The sequence below is a fragment of the Zophobas morio genome, unplaced genomic scaffold, assembly GCF_036711695.1.
Source record: "Zophobas morio isolate AGI-343-1 ecotype UQ-CSIRO unplaced genomic scaffold, CSIRO_AGI_Zmor_V1 ptg000489l, whole genome shotgun sequence".
NCBI lineage: Eukaryota > Metazoa > Arthropoda > Insecta > Coleoptera > Tenebrionidae > Zophobas > Zophobas morio.
In genome coordinates, this window is record NW_026972592.1 from 89,836 (window position 1) to 98,170 (window position 8,335).

The window sequence follows — 8,335 nt, forward strand, 5'->3', positions numbered from 1 at the left end:
GTAGGTCAAGAATATATTTTACAAAGTAATGTTTAGTTTAGGAAGATTTTTTTACAACGTGAAACCTGTTTGTCACTAATTTATATTGAAAACGATGCTATAAAGACCCTTTTTGGATACAACTTTAAATAATTTAATAAAAAAAATATATATAAATATTTCGCAAAAGCTACTTTCTTCGTGGTTAAACTCTAAATGTATCATTTTCACTTTTAAAATTATAAAAAGAACACCATAAAAGTAAAGATGACCATAAAGTTTTGCCCTTATAACTTTTTGCGACCCCTCACCTTGCGCGTACATCTACGTTTCACAGCATTAAATAAAATTTTTGCGTTTAATAAAAAGTTTTTACTTCGTAGTTACAAAGTTTTATAGTATAAAAAAATATACATGCCTGAAAGCGGATTCCCACATCTTTCTACTTTAGTTAGTAAGTGTTTAATTTTAATAAAATAAAGCGGAATTAATAATCTAAACTTCATACTTGGTATATTTTATATATAAATTTAAAAATATATTCAAATTTTGATTAAAATAGGCACTTCTAGTGCGCCCTTAATAGGTTATCGTATAACAAGCATTAACTTTTGGAAGTAAACTCTTTTCATCTTGTATTAGTTGATGAACTAAAAAGTGATGGCCTAAAGGAGCTGGGAAATGCTGCATTCTGGTCGTTATCATCTTTTAAACAGGTAATTTTTTTTCAATTCTATTAAACGATTTTCTTTTTTTTTAAATATTAAATTATAAATTATTACATGTAAAAGGGGTTCGGAGTGGAACAGCTTCGAGATAATAATCTCCATACTTATTGGCAGTATTTTTTTCTTTGAGATTTATAGACTTTTTATTATTTTTTTTTAAAAAAAAAAAGATCTGATGGGCCTCAACCGCATTCAATTAATATTCAATTCGTGAGAGAATTTTTAGTAACAGTTAAAATTTTTTATTCAATTTTAATTTTTTTACTGTTTATATTTCTGCTTTCTTTAAAAATTATTTAAAGTTTATAAATTTTAAACCTTTTTTTAGAATTAATTCAATGTTTTTATTTTTTATAAATATTTTTAACCTTTATTTTATACTTTTAATACTATTATTACCAAAAAAAGTAATTCCAAAGGTGAAATTATAATTGATTTACGGACTGTCTGTGATGGTTTAGTTTCGAGATTAAATTTTTAAATTTTAATATTTTGTTATGGTTCACAATATAATTTTTGTGTGAATTTTTTTTAACCTATTTCTTCATTTTATTATCAATTTTAAAAGTTTTTATTTATTAAAAGTTTTTATTTTTTTTCTGGTACACTTGCAGTGTAAATATGTGTGACTTTTTAAAATTTTTAATGTTCTATTTATTTTTATATATGAATTTTAAGATTAATTTTAATTTAATTTAATTTTTATTGTATGTAATTAGCATTTTTAACATTGCATTAATTTTTTAGTGAACTTCACCTAATTGAGTTTTTTTTTTAACCTTTATATATCAAATATTATATTTAAGTATAAATTTTAAAGTTCTTCGCTCGTTTATCAAATATTTAAATTATTTTTTGAAGAAATGATTAAAATATATAAAATTAAAATGTAGCGCTTCACGTTTACAATTTTTTAATTATTTTTTAAGTTAATTAATTATAATTTAATTGAGTAAAATTTTAACTTTTAAAAAAATTATTGTAAAATCTTTTTTAATTTTTATATTTTTTATTATAAAATTAAATTATTAAAAATTTTTATTGTTAATTGAAATTTAGAATCTTTTGTATTTTTTATTAAGTTTTTAATAGATATTTATTATTTTCTATATATTTATATTTTATTTTTAATTTTACTTAATTTAATTTAAAACGCGATTTAAAATTTTTTTTAATGTTTATAAAATTAATTGTGTTTTCGATAAAATAATTTTTGGATTTTTAGTAATTAAGTGAAACTTTTATTTTTTCTTTCTAACTTTTTATATTTATAAAATGTTTTTTTTTACGAATTTTGCTTAAAAAAAATTCTAAAAATATTTTAAAAAATTTTGTTATAAAAATTTTATTATTTTCTATTTTAACTTACATACAATTTATTTAATTTTCTAATAACTTTATAGTCATTATAATTTTTTATACTAACTTTTAATTCTTGAACAAAAATTTATTTGCTTTTATATTAAATTAAGTTTTAATTGTTATTTTATATTTTAATTTTATTAATTATAATAATATTTTCAATAAATTTTCAATTTTTAATAGTTTATATTAAATTTTAATCCTTAAAAAAATTTAAATTTCTTTTATAATAAAATTAGTTAAATGTATTTTTTATATAAATTTGTAGTCTATTTTAATTTCTATAAATTTTAATTTTAATTCTGATAGTTTCCAGTTCTTATAGTAGTTTTTTTATAAATATTTAATTGTGAATTTAGAAATTAATTTTTTTTTAAAAATTTATGAATTAATTTATTATTATAATAAAATTTTAAATTTAATTAATTTAATTTACTAAACTTTAAATAAAAAAATTTAAAAGGCTTTAAAACAAATTTATAACTTTTTTAAAAAATTATATTTACTTCAGAGAATTTAAGTAATTAGTTCGAAATTTTTAAAGATTTTTTAATATGAATAAAGTTAATTTAAATTTACTCCAAATTTTGTAGTATATTTTTATAAATTAAGGAAATTTGTTTGTAAAACTGTTTTTTTATTACATCTTAAACAGAAATTCAAAAGAAATATATACTTTTAGTATTCGGTTTTTTAAATTTTTTCTTTAATTTAGTAAATTTCCGAAATAAATTTTTGCGTTGACTTTTTTATTACTTCTTTAACAACAATTGAAAAATATTACTTTGCGTTTATAATTTTTTAGAAAAATTAATATTTTTATAAATTTAGGTAATTTATTTGTACGATGACATTTTTATTACATCTTTAATAGAAATAATTCAAGAAATATTTACTTTTAGTTCTTTATTTTTTTTAAATTTTTTTATTTTATACTGATTACGTACGTTAACTTTTATAATGCATTCTTTAAATTTTATTATTATAGGAAATTTGTTTATACGTTGATTATATTCAAGATGAAAGCTACACTCCAAACGTGCTTTTAGTTAGTTCTGGCGCTTCTTTTCACGAATTAACTGTAAATTTATTATTTTTATGAAATTTTAATTTTTTTTAATTTAAAATTTTAATTTCATTTTTTTTAAAAAATTAATTTTATTTTAGTTATTTTTTAACGACAATTTTTTATATATATATAATTATAATTTGTATAGATTTAATAGTTTTAATTACTTTTTATATCCAGTTAAAAATATTTTTCTAAATTAATTATAATTTTCATATATAATTAATATTTTTATTCCTCTTTTCACAAGTTGAATGTAAATTTATCATAATTATAAATTTTATTATTTTTAATATTAATTATTTTATTTTTTTAATTTAGAAATTAATTTAATTTATTTTTTAGAAATTAATTTCATAATTATATTTATTATTCAACTAAATTTTTTTTAAGAAATTATAGTATTTATGTATAATTAATAATTTTAATTACTATTTAAGGACAATTATATAATTGGAAATAGTACTTGTAAACTTAAAGGAATATAGATATGTAAAAAGTTATACAAAACGATATAATATAATAATTATAAATAAAAAGTAAAAAATATTAAAATAATATTGATAAACAATTTTGTTTATAATAATAATAAAAATAAATATATTAATGGTAGCAATAGACAAAAGGGGACAAAGATAAATATACAGAAATATAATAAACTGGTACTTACAAACTTGCTCTCATAAATAACATAAACTTTTTTATATATATATTATAATAATTTTATTATTTTAATTTAATTTCTAGCAATTCCTGTTTTTATAAAAATTTAAAATATTTTTTATAATATTTTTTATATAATTTTTAAATCCATTTTTTGTTATTCGCCAACTATTTTTAGTAAATCCTTTAATTACCATTTGCTAATACTTTTTAAAAAATTTTTTTAAATTATTTCTTCTAATATGTAATTATTTGCCTTTTTATAGTAAATTATTATTTTGCTGTATATTTTAATTAATTTTAATCTATTTATATACTAATTATAAAAATTTGAATTAACTTTTAATATAATTTTTATAACTACTTCTAGTAATTTTTTTAATGACAGTTTATTAATGCTTTTTAAAAAATTTTAAATTTACTTTTTTTTATAATAAATTTTTTTTGCATCCCAATTTTTAATAGTCAATCATATTTGAATTAAAATAGTTTTTCTTTTTATTATTTTATATATTGTTTAGTATTAAAATTTTTTAATTAAAATTTTCTAATGAATTTTATAAATTTATAAAGATGATTAGTATATAGTTTTTATAAAGAAATCAGGTAGCGATCAAAAAGTATAAAAAAAAAGTTTTTTTTTATTAATGTTAAAGGTGAAACCAACTTAAAAATTTTTTTTAAATAAAATTTTTTTAGTAAAATTTATGACATTAGAAAACTTTTAATTATTTAAGTTTTCACAAAATTATTAATTGTTAGAATTCTATATTCTGTTTATTATTAAAATCATTTTACTTATTATGGTAATCTTTTAATAATTATAATTTGAATTATTTATAACTAAAATAATTTAATAAATTTCATATAAGAAATGTTTTTTTATTGTATTATAAAAAATAAATTTATAGAAATAATGTAAATGTTGTATAAAAAAATAGCAGTTTAAAAAAACTACCAAAATTTTTTAAAAAAGATCAGTTTTGTTTAATAACTAATCAATGAATAAGATAAATTAAAAAATCATATAAAATTGAAAAGTTTTTATTAATTCTTAAATGAAATCAACTTGCAAATTTATTTTTTGTAAATAAAGTTTGTTTGAAAATTTCCAAACATCAGATTTTTTAATGAATAGTCAAGTTTGGGAGTTCATATTTTATTATAAAAATATCATTTTATTTATAAAAATTTTTAGAAGTTTTTAAAATTTTATTGTTTAAAATCTTTATTAATTCTAAAAATAAAATATAATCTGAAATATAAAAATAAATTTTACATATAACAAAAAATAAATTTATAGAAATATAAATTTTATATAAAAAAATTAGCAATTTATAAAAAAAATTACTATTAAAAAATTTATTACGAAATTTTTAATTAGTAATAAATTTTTTATTATAAAATAGTATTTTAAATTAATAACTTTTTTTTATTTACTTTGATTGTCGTCCTTCTTTATATATATTATTTATTTAACGAATTTTTTTTTTGTGTAATAGAAAGTTTATATTTTGCTTTTAATAAATTTTATTTCACTTTTAATTTTTTTAAAAAAAAAAGAAATGTTATTTAATTATTATATATCTGAAATTATTGTTTTTTAAAAAAATTTATAAAACTACTTATAATATATAAAACGATCTCAATTTTTTATTATTATAATAATTAAATAAAAAGACCTATTTTGCTTAAAATAAATTTTATTTCAACTTTAATTTTTTTAGAAAAAAATAATTAAATTAAATTTGCCTTATAACGAATTATTACTTTTAACAAGTACTCTTTTAAATTCACTTTTTTAATATAAATTTGTTTATCATTATTTAGCTTTATTTCAACTTTTTAATTATTTTTAAAAAAAATCTTTTATTAAATTTGTTTTTAACGAAATTATTATAAATAATTTATTTAATTATTATATTTTAAAAAATGATCCAAATTTAATTTTTTATTATTAAATTTCACTTTAACTTTTTATTTTTTTTAAGAAAATAAAATTTTTATTAAATTTGCTTTCCAACGAAATTATTAATTATAAAAAAAAATATTTTTTTATAAATTAAATTTCATTTTAACTTTTTATTATACTTCGAATATAAGTTTTTTATTATATTTGCATCTGAACGAAATTATTTATTATAAAGTTGTTATAAAATATTGATTTCTGTTTGTTAAACGATTCAAATTTATATATATTTCAGTTTTTATATTATAAATAAATAAAACATCTTTTTTTCTAAATGTAAATACATTTAAACTTTTTATTTATTTAGAAAAAAAAATAATTATATTAAGTTTGCATTTCAACGAAGTTATTAATTATAAAATTACTTATAATTAATAAAACGATTTAATTTTATTTTTTTCTATAATTTAATTTCTTTTTAACTTTTAAATTTTTTAAAAATAATATTAAATATTATTTTGAATATTATATTAAATTTGCGCTTCAACGAAATTGTTAATTATAAATTTGTAATGTAAAATTAACTTTTATTTATTAAACAATTCAATTTTATTAGAAGAATTACTTTTATTGTTAGAGAATTTTCATTTGATTATTTCTTCTTATTAAATTCTTTTTTGATATTGAAATTTATTTTTATAATTAATTTGCACTTTAACAAAATTATATTAAATATTTTTTGATCTCTTTATATATATTTATTAAATTATTATTAATTAATTTTTCTTTTGAATATTTTTATAATATTTTTATATTTTCTTATTGAATTTCTTTTTTATTTAAAATTTTTTTTATTGAATAAATTTTAGGAGCAAATCGTCTTTGAAGTCGTCGAGCCGAAAGGTTGGATAGTAGCGAAGTTTAGCGAAAATTCTGAAAAGTTTATGAATTTTCTTTTTATAATTTATTATTTTTACTAAATATATAAAAACAGTTTTGAAAATTTTTAAAAGTTTATATAAAAATTTATTAATAATTTTTTTGTATGAAAATTTAGCAATTTTTTATATTCTTTTTAATTAATATTATTCTTATTCTATTTTATTGTTTTATTTTTAATACCAAACATTTTGAAAGGTTTTCAAAAATTAGCCATAAATTTCAAAAGTTTTTAACTATTTTATTTAAATTAATAATAATTATTTTTAATTTAGCAATAATTTTTTATAGTTTTTGTAAATTATTTTTATATTACTTTTACATTTAGCGATATTCTGTAAAGTTTTTAGAAGAAATTTTTAATTTATTAGTTATTCTTATTATTATTACATATTTCCCGATAATTTGAATAATTAACAATTATATAATATATTATTATTTGTATTTAGCGATAATTTTAACAAGTTTATAGTTATATCATTTATTGTAATAATCCTGAAAAGTTTTCAATACTATTTAAATTATTATTAATTATAATTTTTATTGTATGTAATTCTTAAGTTTTTTAGTTACTATTTTAAAATTATTATTTTCTTTTCAAATTTAAATTATTTCTTAAAGTTCTTGAATTTTTTTTATTGTATTTAAAAATTAATGTACAATTAAAAATTTAATATATTCATAAAAAATATTAATAATATTTATAATTTAAAAAAATTTACGTTTAAAAAAATTTTCAAAGTACGGATTTTTAAATTTTAATAAAAAATAATAAAAAGTAATTGGAGTTATTATTCAAAGGAAATTAAAGTTTTTTAAAAAAATAAAATTAAATGATTTATAATTTAAAATTTTAATAGAAAATATAATAAAAACGTAATTAAAATTTCATTCAAAAGAAATTAAAATTTTCAAAAAGAAATAAAATTAAAAAATTAATATAAATATATAAGTATTCAAAAAAAGCAGTTAATAAAAAAAAATTTAAAGAAAGATTTAATAAAATTAATTTTTCAAGTCATCTTTTATATATTTATTATATAATTATTTTTATATTATAACCCAATAATGTAATTTACTTTTTTTAATTCTTTTTATTCTAAATTTTATTTGAACTATTTTATTTTTTTTTATAGAACTCCTTTTTATTCTAATGTTTTGCAAATTTCAATATTAAAGAACCACCAGAACGGGAAAGACACGCACGTTCGCCAAGTAAAAGTCTTCGGATCGCTCGAGTAATTTTTTTTTAATAAAATCAATATAATTTTATTTAATTTGTATTAATATTTTAAATTTTACTTCAGCTTTAGCATCCGCACAGTCCCTTATCATACTACAACATCTTTTGCGCAATACGCATATCTTCGCTAGCTTTATCCATAATAATAATACTCTATATTAATTATAATTATAATAAAAATAAATTTTGAAAATTTTTAAAATTCAGTTTTTTGTTCTTCTACTTTATAAAATAATAAATTTAGTTTTTTAATAATTATATAATTTATAAATGTACAATACCTCTTTATATAATTCTTCTATAAAATCATTTAGTAAATTTGCTGAAAGTTTTGTTTATATATATTTTTTAGTAAAAAGTTAATATTTGTAATAAATTTAGTTTATTTTTTCAAAGAAATTAAAAGTTATTTTACTTAAAATCGTTATAATTTTAAGAAAAAT

The 8,335-nt window shown here is 14.9% G+C and overlaps 1 long non-coding RNA gene across 1 annotated transcript; it reads left to right on the forward strand.

Annotated features, from left to right (window-relative positions):
- Positions 1–595: 595 nt before the first annotated feature.
- On the forward strand, positions 596–8,031 carry LOC135121106 (uncharacterized). The gene is made up of 7 exons (XR_010278854.1): positions 596–695; positions 771–820; positions 878–938; positions 3,058–3,150; positions 6,580–6,650; positions 7,829–7,887; positions 7,957–8,031. It is a non-coding gene; the product is annotated as an uncharacterized LOC135121106 (long non-coding RNA).
- The last annotated feature ends 304 nt before the right edge of the window (positions 8,032–8,335 follow it).